The sequence below is a fragment of the Piliocolobus tephrosceles genome, chromosome 8, assembly GCF_002776525.5.
Source record: "Piliocolobus tephrosceles isolate RC106 chromosome 8, ASM277652v3, whole genome shotgun sequence".
Lineage (NCBI taxonomy): Eukaryota > Metazoa > Chordata > Mammalia > Primates > Cercopithecidae > Piliocolobus > Piliocolobus tephrosceles.
The window spans coordinates 127,445,694-127,458,386 of NC_045441.1; the positions used below are offsets into that span (position 1 = coordinate 127,445,694).

At 43.6% G+C, this 12,693-nt stretch overlaps 1 protein-coding gene across 1 annotated transcript in view; it reads right to left on the bottom strand.

The window, feature by feature from the left end:
* Window positions 1–12,693, bottom strand: part of LOC113225169 (prothymosin alpha-like) — a 110,759-nt gene that overhangs the window by 29,751 nt on the left and 68,315 nt on the right. The gene's annotated exons all lie outside the window — the stretch shown is intronic.

Genomic DNA, 12,693 nt, shown 5'->3' on the forward strand with positions numbered 1-12,693 from the left:
GCACCACTGGAGATGACAATGACATTAACTCTTTAATATAAAAAATTAGTAGGTTGGGCATAGTGGCTCATGCCTGTAATCCCAGCACTCTGGGAGGCTGAAGCAGGCGGATCATGAGGTCACAAGTTTGAGACCAGCCTGGCCAACATAGTGAAACCCTGTCTCTACTAAAAATACAAAAATTAGCTGGGCATGGTGGCACATAGCTGTAGTCCCAGCTACTCAGTAAACTGAGGCAGAAGAATCACCTGAACCCAGGAGATGGTGGTTGCAGTGAGCTGAGATCACATCACTGCACTCCAGCCTAGGCAACAGAGTGAGACTCCATCTCAAAAAAAAAAAAAAAATTAGTAAATTTAGTAATTAAGGGAAACATAGTAAGCATTTTTCTTACTTTTTTTTTAAATTTTTAATTCAAAAAATTAGCTGGGCGTGGTGGCACATGCCTGTAATCCCAGCTATTCGGGAGGCTGAGGCAGGAGAATCGCTTGAACCTGGGAGGTAGAGGTTGCGGTGAGCCAAGATCACGCCAGGCACTCAAGCCTGGGCAACAACAGTAAAACTCTGTCTCAAAAAAAAAAAAAAATCTCTTAAAGTTCTTAAAGTTCTTGTGTGTTTTCATCTTGTTTAGTGCAATGTCATAAACCTTGAACACACAATTGGACCCATACAAAGTGCCACTAGTGATGCTGAAAGTGCTCCCAAGAAGCAGAGGAAAGTCATGACATTACAATAAAAGGCTAAATTGCTTGATATGTACCATAGATTGAGGTCTGCAACTGTGGTTGCAACCATTTCAAGATAAATGAATCCAGCATAAGTGTCAGGCCTCTGAGCCCAAGCTAAGCCATTGTATCCCCTGTGACCTGCATGTATACAGCCAGATGGCCTGAAGCAACTGAAGATCCACAAAAGAAGTGAAAATAGCCTTAACTGATGACATTCCACCATTGTGATTTGTTTCTTCCCCACCCTAACTGATCAATGTACTTCGTAATCTCCCCCACACTTAAGAAGGCTCTTTGTTATTCTCCCCACCCTTGAGAATGTACTTTGTGAGATCCACCCCCTGCCCGCAAAACATTGCTCCTAACTCCACCGCCTATCCCAAAACCTGTAAGAAATAATGATAACCCCACCACCCTTTGCTGACTCTCTTTCTGGACTCAGCCCGTCTGCACCTAGGTGAAATAAACAGCGTTGTTGCTCACACAAAGCCTGTTTGGTGGTCTCTTCACACAGATGTGTGAGACATTTAGTGCCAAATACGCAGGTCAGAGGGACTCCTTGGGAGACCATTCCCCTGTCCTCACCCTCACTCCATGAAGAGATCCACCTATGACCTCAGGTTCTCAGACCAACCAACCCAAGGAACATCTCACCAATTTCAAATTGGGTAAGCAGTCTTTTCACTCTCTTCTCCATCCTCTCTCGCTACCCATCAATCTCCCTGTCCTTCCAATTCCAGTGCTTTTTCCTCTCTACTAGAGACAAAGGAGACACATTTTATCCTTGGACCCAAAACTCCGGCGCCAGTCACAGACTCGGGAAGACAGCCTTCCCTTGGTGTTTAATCACTGCAGGGACGCCTGCCTGATTATTCACCACACTCCATTGGTGTTTGATCACTGTGGGGACACCTTCCTTGGTCATTCACCCACATTCCCTTGGTGGGAAGTCAACTCGGGAATGCCTGCTTTGGCTGCTCACCCACAATGCAGCCCAGGGCTGCTCCCCACCCCCTTCTCCATATCTCTACCCTTCTCTCTAAACTTGCCTCCTTCACTATGGGCAAGCTTCTGCCCTCCATTCCTCCTTCTTGTCCCTTAGCCTGTGTTCTCAACAACTTGAAACCTCTTCAACTCTCCCCTGACCTAAAATCTAAGTGTCTTATATTCTTCTGCAATACCAATTGGCCCCGATACAAACTCAACAGTAGTTCCAAGTGGCCAGAGAATGGCACTTTCGATTTGTCTATCCTACAAGATGTAGATAATTTTTGTCGGAAAATGGGCAAATGGTCTGAGGTGCCTGATGTCCAGACATTCTTTTACACAATGGTCCCTCCTTAGTCTCTGCTCCCAATGAGACTCGTCCCAAATCTTTCTTCCTTCTCTCCTGTCTGTTCCTTCAGTCTCCACCCCAAGCTCTGAGTCCTTTGAATCCTTTTCTACGGACTCATCTGACCTCTCCCCTTCTCCCCAGACTGCTCCTCGCCAGGCAGAGCCAGGTCCCAACTCTTCCTCAGACTCCACTCACCCCGTCTCACACCTGGTCTGGCTTACAGTTTCTTTCTGCAACTACCCTCCCCCACCTGCCCAACAATTTCCTCTTAAAAAGGTGGCTGGAGCTGAAGTCATGCCAAGGTTAATGCTCCTTTTTCTTTAACCGACCTCTCCCAAATCAGTTACCATTTAGGCTCTTTTTCATCAAATAGAAAAACTCAAGCCAGTTCACGGCCCATTTGGCCACAACCCTTAGACGTTTACCACCCTAGACCCAGAAAGGCCAGAAGGCCGTCTTATTTTCAATATGCATTTTATTACCCAATCCACTCCCACCATTAAATAAAGCTCCAAAAATTAGATTCCAGCCCTCAAACCCCACAACAGGACTTAATGAACCTCACCTCCAAGGTGTACAATAATAGAGTAGAGGCAGCCAAGTAGCAACATATTTCTGAATTGCAATTCCTTGCCTCCACTGGGAGACAAACCCCAGCCACATCTCCAGCACACAAAAACTTCCAAACGCCTGAACCACAGTGGCCAGGCATTCCTCCAGGACTGCCTACCCCAGGATCTTGATTCAAGTGCCAGAAATCTGGCCACTGGGCCAAGGAATGACCGCAGCCAGGGATCCCTCCTAAGCCATGTCCCATCTGTGCGGGACCCCACTGGAAATCAGACTATCCAACCCAGCAACCACTCCCAGAGCCCCTGGAATTCTGGCCCAAGGCTCTCTGACTGACTCCTTCCCAGATCTTCTTGGCTTAGCGGCTGAAGACTGACGCTGCCCGATCGCCTCAGAAGCCTACAGGACCATCACAGACGCTTTGGGTAACTCTTACAGTGGAGGGTAAGTCCATCCCCTTCTTAATCAATACGGAGGCTGCCCACTCCACATGACCTTCTTTCCAAGGGCCTGTTTCCCTTACCTCCATAACTGTTGTGGGTATTGACGGCCAGGCTTCTAAACCTCTTAAAACTCCCCAACTCTGATGCCAACTTGGACAACATTCTTTTAAGCACTCCTTTTTAGTTATCCCCACCTGCCCAGCTCCTTTATTAGGTTGAGACATTTTAACTAAATTATCTGCTTCCCTGATTATTCCTGGGCTACAGCCATACTTTATTGCTGCCCTTTCCTCAATTCAAAGCCTCCTTCACATCCTCCCCTTGTATCTCCCCACATTAATCCACAAGTATAGGACACCTCTACTCCCTCCTTGGAGACCTCCTTGGGAGGCCAAGGCAGGTAGATCACCTGAGGTCAGGAGTTTGAGACCAGCCTGGCCAACATGGCGAAACCCCGTCTCTAGTTAAAACACAAAAATTAGCTGGGCATGGTGGTAACACCTGTAGTCCTAGCTACTCAGGAGGCTGAGGCAGGAGAATTGCTTGAACCCTGGAGGCAGAAGTTATAGTGAGCTGGGATCACACCACTGCACTCCAGCAACAGACTGAGATTCTGTCTTAAAAAAACCTTCCATGTGTCTTTTCTGCATGGAATCTCTTGTTTCTTACAGCCTATATATTTTTCATTGTTTGTCTTTTGGAGCATCTTACAGCATTTTCTTTAAAACACTTTCATGACAGATACCTTTTTTCCCTGATCTATTTTGAAAATGTTTTTATTCTATCTTCACATGTCACTAATAGTCTGGAGGGTATATAGAATTCTAGGTTGAAAATAATTTTCACTCAAAATTTTTCAAGCATTTTATTATCTTCAAGCTTCCATTAGTATTGTTGAAGAGACTGAGGACATTCTAATTCCCATTTCTTTGTAACAGACTTGTTTATTCTCTCCAGAGATTTGTTTCTTATTCCACATTGCTTGGGGTAATTGTCTAGATGAACAATTTTGAATAAAGCAGGATGTGTGCTGTTTGTATCTTCTCTAGCCAATTTTTCTTGGCCTCCAGCCCAGAGACTCATGCCAGAGGTCTGAGGAAAGCTGTTATCCTAAAATCTCTGTACAACAATAGAGTGCAGGCAACACCCATTAGCCTCTGTAACACTGGATGGCATAAGTTGAAACAAGCCAATGTTCTCCCTGTTTCAGTCATCTCTTGCTGTGTAACAAGCCACTCAGAACTTAGTGGCATAAGGCAACATCTTTTTATTATGTTCATGACTTTGAAGATCAGTAATGCAAGCAGATCAAGTGGGAATAGCTGATCTCTGTTCCATATGACCGGGAACGCAGGTGGCTCAAGTGACCAGGAAGAGCTAGAGTGGGGTCATATGTCTAGGGCTCCAGTTTGTTGTTGTTGTTGTTGTTGTTATTGTTTGTTGTTTGTTTTTGAGACTGAGTCTGGCTCTGTCACCCAGACTGAAGTGCAATGGTGTGGTCTCAGTTCACTGCAACCGCTGCCTCCCAGATTCAAGTGATTCTCCTGCCTCAGCCTCCTGAGAAGCTAGGACTACAGGTGTAGGCCACCACATCTGGCTAATTTTTTGTAGAGATGGGGTTTCACCATGTTGGCAAAGCTGGTCTCAAACTCACGACCTCTGGTGATCTGCCAGCCTTGGCCTTCCAAAGTGCTAGGATTACAGGCATAAGCCAACATCCCCAGCCAAGGGCTCCAGTTTTGACTGTCAACTGGTTTCTCAATTCTTCATGCAGTGTTGGCTAAAGCTGAACTGTTGGAAGAGAAGCTGAGGCAGGGCTTGCATGTCTGCCAGACTTGCTGGCTCCTTGCTTCTAGCACTCCCATTATCTCAAGTAGCCATATGTTCTCATTCACTTGATACACTGTTTCCTTTCAGCTCCCACATCCTCACCACCTGTTTCTTTGAACACCAATAAATAGAATGGGCTCCCAGAGCTCTAAGCCTTTGCAGCCTCCACACTCACGATGGCCCCCTGGTCCCACTTTCTCTCTCAAACTGTCTTTTTCTCATTCCTTTAACTCTGCCGGACTTTGTTGCCCCCCACGACCTGGTGTTGGGTCTGATCACCCCAACATTCCTGGCTGCCCAGCGTGGGACAACAAAGGCCCTGGTGAAGGAATGCTAGAGCATGTGAAAGCAGAGGACACATCATCAAAGGACACCCAAGGACATCTAAAAAAAGCTCAGCAGGAAAGCTGAGCACTCGGAAGAACCAGGGTAACAATGGGACAAAGTGAAAGCAGACATTCTGCTTATTTACATTTCTTAAGGCATTTATTACAAAGGGGGGAGTGAAAGTTAGTACTCAGAATTTGTTATCACTCTTCAATACAGTACAGCAGTTTTGCCCATGATTTCTGGAACAAGGGACTATGGAGTTGGATGAATGCGAGAGAATTGGCAGAGATTTTTAAAAGACGTATAAAGATGGAGCAAAAATTCCAGTTTCCATTTGGTCAGTGTAGGCGCTAATAAAGACAACTCTTGAGCCATTTCAAACAGATGATGAGGCAGATTCAGATGAGGAAGAAGAAGAGTGTAAAGAACTAACTTCGATTCTGAGTGTGAGGAACAACTACCAGAGGAGATTAAAGAAAAGAAAGGAAAACTTAAAAAAATATATTTTACTAGCCCATTGGCTCCAGCTGCTGAATTAAGTGAAAGGCCACCTCCTCTCTCTCCCCTTAATGGGTGAGAAAATAAATTAGCTGAAAAACTTACTGTTCCTATAGTTGCAACATTAAAACCTGGAGCAATTGGTGGTGCTATACAAAATTCTATTCAAAAAGCTAGAGCCAAGGGAGACCTTGAAGCATGGCAATTTCCCATTACTATAATCCAGCAGGGAGGACAGAGTATAGCTAATTAGGCCTCTTTTCCTTTTAAGTTACTAAAGGAATTTAAGCAAGCCATTAATCAATATGGACTGAACTCTCCTTTTGTGCAAATGTTATTTAAAAAATATGGCTAGGCCGGGTGCGGTGGCTCAAGTCTGTAATCCCAGCACTTTGGGAGGCCGAGACAGGCAGATCACAAGCTCAGGAGATCGAGACCATCCTGGCTAACACGGTCAAACCCCATCTCTACTAAAAAAAAAAAACATACAAAAACTAGCCAGGTGAGGTGGCAGGTGCCTGTAGTCCCAGCTACTCGGGAGCCTGAGGCAGGAGAATGGCGTAAACCCAGGAGGCGAAGCTTGCAGTGAGCTGGGATCCGGCCACTGCACTCCAGCCTGACAGAGCGAGACTCTGTCTCAAAAAAATAAATAAATAATAATAATAATAATAATAATAAATAAAAAATATGCTCTTGATAATAGATTAATACCATATGATTGGGTTATTTTGACAAAATCTGTTATCACTCCATCTCAGTACTTGCAGTTTATAACCTGGTGGGCTGATGAAGCTCAAACTCAGGCAAAGGAAAACGCAGGCATAGCCACCTGTGCCTGTTTCCTTTGAACAGTTAATGGGCTTTGGCCCTAACTGTGGTCGATTAGAGAATCAAGCAGTAATGGAGGATGTTGCCATTGTTCAGCTGCACTTTGTGTGTTTACAGGCATGGGAAAGGATAAATGTTACAGGGGAAAAATATTCTTCTTTCAGTTCTGTCTGACAAGGACCTAAAGAACCATATATTGATGTTATTGCTCTGCTCCAAGAGGCTGGGTATAAAGCCATAACTGATAAAATGGCTTAGGATGTTGTAATACAGCTTCTTGCATATGATAATGCTAATGCAGAGTGTCAAACTGCTCATAGGCCCCTGAGAGGGAAGGCTCGTTTCGCTGAATGTATTAAGGCTTGTGATGTCATTGGCGGTAACTTACATAAGGCTACTCTTTTAGCTCAGGCTATGGCTGGATTAAGAGTAGGAAAGAATATGCCCCATTTCTCAGGCTCTTGCTTTGTGGGCAATTTGGACACACAAGAAAGGAATGTAGAAAAGGAAATCAAAAGGCAAAAACTACTACCATCAATCAACAGAAAAGTCCCAGTGTATGTCCCTGGTGTAAGAAAGGCAATCACTGAGCAAGTCAGTGTCATTCTAAATTTAGCAAAGATGGATAACCTCTTTCTGGAAACAGGAAGAGGGGCCCACCTTGGGCCCCTCAACAAACCAAGACATACCCGGCACAGCCAGTGCCCTTACAAATGTACAATTGTCCCCCACCTCAGCAGGCAGTGCTGCTGTAGACCTCTACAGCACAATTCCCATCTTCTTACTTCCTGGGGAGCCACCAAAGAAGGTCCCCACAGGAGTTAGGGGAACTTTACCCTCCGGAACAGTTGGTTTATTACCTGGAAGGTATAGACTGTTACTGTACATATGGGAATAATTGACTCTGATTATACCAGAGAAATCCAATTAGTTATTAGTTTCTTGACTCCGTGGTCTGCCTCCCCAGGAGAAAGAATTGCTCACTTGTTGCTGTTAACTGTACATAAAACTAGGAAGCAGCACAGTGAAAAGAACAGAAGACTTTGGTAACACTAATCCAGCAGGAAAGGCTGTGTATTGGGTTAATCAAGTGTCTGACAAAAAACTTATTTGCACAGTAACTATTCGGGGAAAAGATTTTGAAAGACTAGTAGATAGTGGAGCTGATGTCCCTATTATTGCTATAAATCAATGGCCCCGGCACTGGCCTAAGCAAAAGGCATCCATTGGTATTGTTGGAGTAGGAGCTGCATTGCAAGTTTTTCAGAGTTATTTGATTTTACCATGTCAAGGGCCGGATGGTCAGGAAGAGACAATTCAGTCTATCATTACACCTATTCCTGACAATTTATGGAGTAGAGACTTATTGCAACAATGGGATGCTGAAATATCTATTCCTATGGATCAATATAGTAATAAAAGACAAATGATGAAAAATACGGGATATCACCCAGGAAAAGGACCAGGGAAAGATAAAAATGGTCAATCAGAACCTTTAGAATTAAAAGAGCAAACAGATCAGACCGGATTGGGGTGTCATTTTCAGGAGCAGCCATTGTTGAGCTTCTGGCTCCCATTCCTCTTGTTTGGCTAACTGCCAAACTGGTTTGGGTGGCGCAATGGCCACTGAAACAGGAAAAACTGGAGGCTTTAAAAGAACTGGTGCAGGAACAATTGCAAAAGGGACATATAGAGCCTCCTTTCTCCCCTTGGAATTCTCCTGTATTTGCCATTAAGAAAAAAATCAGGGAAATGGAGAATGTTAACAGATTTAAGAGCTGTTAATATTGTGATTCAACCCATGGGCACTCTACAACCAGGGCTGCCCTCCCCAACAATGGTCCCAAAATACTGGCGTCTCATAGTGATAGATCTAAAGGATTGCTTTTTTACCATTCCTTTAGCTGCCCAAGATTATGAAAAATTTGCTTTTACTGTTCCCACCATAAATAATAAAGAACCAGCAGACAGATACCATTGGAAAGTACTACCACAAGGCATGCTAAATAGCCCAACTGTTTGTCAAACTTATGTTGGGAAAACTATTAAGTCAGTTAAAGAACAGTTCAAAAAATGTTATATTATCCATTATATGGATGATATTCTGTGTGCAGCTGAAACTAGGGAAGAATTGATGGTGTCCTACAAACAGTCAGAAAAGGCTGTAAATGCAGCATCGTTAATTATAGTCCCCAATAAAATCCAAACTTCTACTCCCTTTCAATATCTAGGAATGAAGGTAGAGCAAAGTGCTCTTAAGCCTCAAAATGTTCAAATCCAAAGAGATAATTTAGAAACCTTAAATGATTTCCAAAAATTATTAGGAGACAATTGGATTCATCCAACTTTAGGCATTCCTACCAATGCTATGCCTCACCTGTTTTCTACTGTACGAGGTGATTCTAACATTAACAGCAAATGCTCCCTGCCCAAAGAAGCATTTTAAGAACTTCAACTAACTGAGGAGAAAATTCAGCAAGCACAAGTAGAATGGATTAATCCAATAGAGCCATTACAGTTTTTAGTTTTTCCTACTAAGCATTTGCCTACAGGAGTTATAGTTTAACAATATGATCTGGTTGAGTGGCTTTTTCTACCTCACAATACAACCAAAATGCTCACTCTGTACTTAGATCAAATTGCTGTGTTAGTAGGACAAGCAAGGCTGCGCACAACAAAGTTAATGGGATATGATCCAAATCAGATTATAGTTCCATTACAAAACAACAAATTCAACAAGACTATATTAATTCCCAAGAATGGCAAGTTAATTTGGCCAGTTTTGTTGGCATTCTTGATAATCATTATCCTAAGTCTAAAATCAAGCCATGCAAAAGACTGAATGTGCCTTAATTTGAAATGTGACTGATGAACAATTTAATTTTGTATTTCATTCTTTACAGCAAGCAGTACAACAAAGGCATTCACCTTTCTATGTTACTCAAATGAGAGCAGATACTAACCTCCCTGGCACTTTAACTAAACTTAATCAAAAGATGGACTCTTTGGTGTCTGCAGTCTTTGCTGATGCACAAACATTTCATTATTTATTTTTTATTTTATTTTATTTTTGAGACAGAGTCTTGCTCTGTCACCAAGGCTGGAGTGCAGTGGCACAATCTTGGCTCACTGCAAGCTCCACCTCCTGAGTTCATGCCATTCTCCTGCCTAAGCCTCTTGAGTAGCCAGGACTACAGGTGCCTGCCACCACACGCGGCTAATTTGTGTGTGTGTGTGTGTGTTTAGTAGAGATGGGATTTCATCTTGTTAGCTAGGATGGTCTCAGTCTCCTGACCTCGTGATCCGCCCACCTCAGCCTCCCAAAGTGCTGGGATTACAGGCGTGAGCCACCACACCTGGCCACATTTCATTCTTTAACCCATCTTAATGCCACAGGCCTTAGAAAAAGCTATGGTCTATCATAGAAACAAGCTAAAGAAATTGTGCAACACTGTTCTGCCTGTCAAGTCCTGCATCTACCACATTAAGGAACAGGAGTTAACCCTAGATGTTTATCCCCAAATTCCATCTGGCAGATGGATGTAACACATATTCCTGCTTTTGGAAAATTGTCCTTCATTCATGTTTCAGTAGATACCTATTCACATTTTATCTGGGTCACATGTCAAACAGGGGAAGCTACAGCTCATGTTAAAAGACACCTTTTATCTTGCTTTTCAGTTATGGGAATCCCGGGAAAAATCAAAACTGATAACAGCCCAGGATATTGTAGTAAAGCCATGGCTACATTTTTCAACAATGGAATATTACCCACACTATGGGTATTCCATATAACTCACAAGGACAAGCAGCAGTGGAAAGAGATAATCATACTTTAAAAACTCAAATACAAAAGCAAAAGGGAGGGGACCAGGAATATAAGACACCACATATACTATTGCATTTAGCTTTATTAACATTAAATTTTTTTAATTTACAAAAAGCTCAACCCATGACTGCAGCTGAACACCACCTGACAGGACAAAAGGAAAATAAAAAGGCTGGACAAGATATATGGTGGAGGGATGCATATACAAAGAGCTGAGAAAAAGGTAAGATAATTTTTTGGGGAAGAGGATTTGCTTGTGTCTCTCCAGGTGACAATCAGGTGCCCATGTGGGTGACCACCAAACATCTGAAGATATGAGCCACAGCATCTACTAGACCCACCTGTAGTGCAAATGGAAGGTTTAAGGATTGCTTTTAAGCCTTGATTTGCTTTCTCTGTGCCTTCTGTTAGACGGGGCCTGCTTCTCGTTATCAAAGGTAAGTTTTGCCCCATGGTAATTAACCAAAGAGGCAGAAGCTGAGTTACAAATGCTTCAGCAATGGCATGCCTCCCAGCTACAGCTACAAAAGTTTTTGCTTCTGTTTCAGTAGATTTACTAACATAGGTGTGAGAGTATGCTTGTGTTTTGCAGGAAATGAACAAATCGTGTAGCTGCCCTCAAGATGTGTATGACCGTGGAACAGGAGACTGGAAGGGCCCATGGATCCCAACCATGGACCAGGTTCCCCCAGTAGAAGCCATACTGAGAAACTGCTGGAGCACCAGGGTTTACCTGCAGATGCTTAGCAGACCAATGCTTTCTGACTGAACACCTCTCTACCCTGAATACAAGAGACCCCAATAGGTAGGCAGGAGTATGATCGCCCCTTTTCAGTATGAAGAAGTTATAGAAGATGGACCTTCATCCTTCCACAACTCCTAAGATTAAGGGTCCTCTTGTAAAAGGGAAAGGGGAGATGTGTAGGAATCATTCAAACCAGAGTGACTCCATTTTGAATAAGGGCTAAGAAAAATTGAAGCTGGATCACCAACTGGCAATTAAGGGCTTCACAGCCTGCAATTGCCTTGCTCAATTAATTTTAAAAAGAGGGCATCTTATGCTAGTAATAATGATAGCTGTGGTGGTGAAGGGTTGCATGTTGGGAGAAAAGCTAAGTGTTGGGAGAGAAGCTGAGGCAGGGCTTGCATGTCTGATAGACTTGCTGGCTCCTTGCTTCTAGCACTCACATTATCTCAAGTAGCCATATGTTTCTCATTCACTTGGTACACTGTTCCCTTTCAACCCCCACATCCTCACCACCTGTTTCTTTGTTTGAGCACCAATAAACAGCATGAGCTCCCAGAGCTCAGAGCCTTTGCTGCCTCCACACTCGCGATAGGCCTCTGGTCCCACTTTCTCTCTCAAACTGTCTTTTTCTCATTCCTTTGATTCCGCTGGTCTTTGTCACCCCCACAACCTTGTGTTGGGTCTGATCTCCCCAACACTGAATGAGCAGGATGTCTCCTTCACTCATGTCTGGTGAGCATGCTGGTGTGGATAGAACAGTAAGGGCATGGAAAGAACTCTCTCTCCTTGTAGCCTCTTACATGACTGGCTTGGGCTTCCTCACAACATGGTGGTCACAGGTAAAATGGACTTCTGCAGTAGCTGGCTTACCCCAAAGCAAGCATTTCAAGATGCCCACTTGAAAGGTGCAAACTTATGACCTAGACTAATAAGAATGTCATTTCTGCCACATTTTATTGGTCAAGTAAGCCACTAGAGCCAGCCAGATTCAAGGAGTGGGGGACTTAGACTCTACCTCTCAATGAGAGGAGAAGCAAAGGAATTATGACCATCTTTAATTGACGATGCTCCCATTCAGCACTGTGAACATATTGAAATGTAGAACATAACTTCTACCTGAGCAATGAGCCAGAAGAGAGTATGTTTTGACTTGAGAAGCATCAGCAGGGAATGTCACAGCAGCAGCCAGAGCAAGGAGACAACAAATGGAGACTACCACATTAGAACTGAGAGGATGTGCCTCTGAGGACATGCTGGAGGAAACAGAAACTGGGAGGACTGCATTCCCAGATACACACTGGGCATACCCTAGAGACCTCCTGAACAGTGGGAGAGAATTTGGAAATCATCAGCAAAGAAGAAGAGACTTACTGTAATGTGATGTCATTTCACACAGACACATACACAGACACACACGCACACACAGAGGTATGGCCAAAGGAATCACCTATTGTAACAATAACAACTTTTAAGCCCAGGCAACATGGTGAAACCTTGTCTCTACAAAAAATACAAAACTTAGCCAGGCATGACGATATGTGCCTGTAATACCA